This window comes from Lottia gigantea (genome assembly GCF_000327385.1).
Source record: "Lottia gigantea unplaced genomic scaffold LOTGIsca_139, whole genome shotgun sequence".
In the NCBI taxonomy this organism is placed as follows: domain Eukaryota; kingdom Metazoa; phylum Mollusca; class Gastropoda; family Lottiidae; genus Lottia; species Lottia gigantea.
Window position 1 is genome coordinate 37969 of NW_008707601.1, and position 380 is coordinate 38348.

Genomic DNA, 380 nt, shown 5'->3' on the forward strand with positions numbered 1-380 from the left:
GTTAAAATAACACAACATCAACATAACACCTCAATAATTATAGAACAGAACTTTATTAGTTTAAATTACCATAATATAAAACAACTAATAATATAACATTAAAATAACACAACAGCAACATAACACCTCAATAATTATAGAACAGAACTTTATTAGTTTAAATTATCATAATATAAAACAACTAATAATATAACATTAAAATACAACATCAACATAACACCTCAATAATTATAGAACAGAACTTTATTAGTTTAAATTACCATAATATAAACCAACTAATAATATAACATTAAAATAATACAACATCAATATAACACCTCAATAATTATAGAACAGAACTTTATTAGTTTAAATTACCATAATATAAAACAACTAATAAT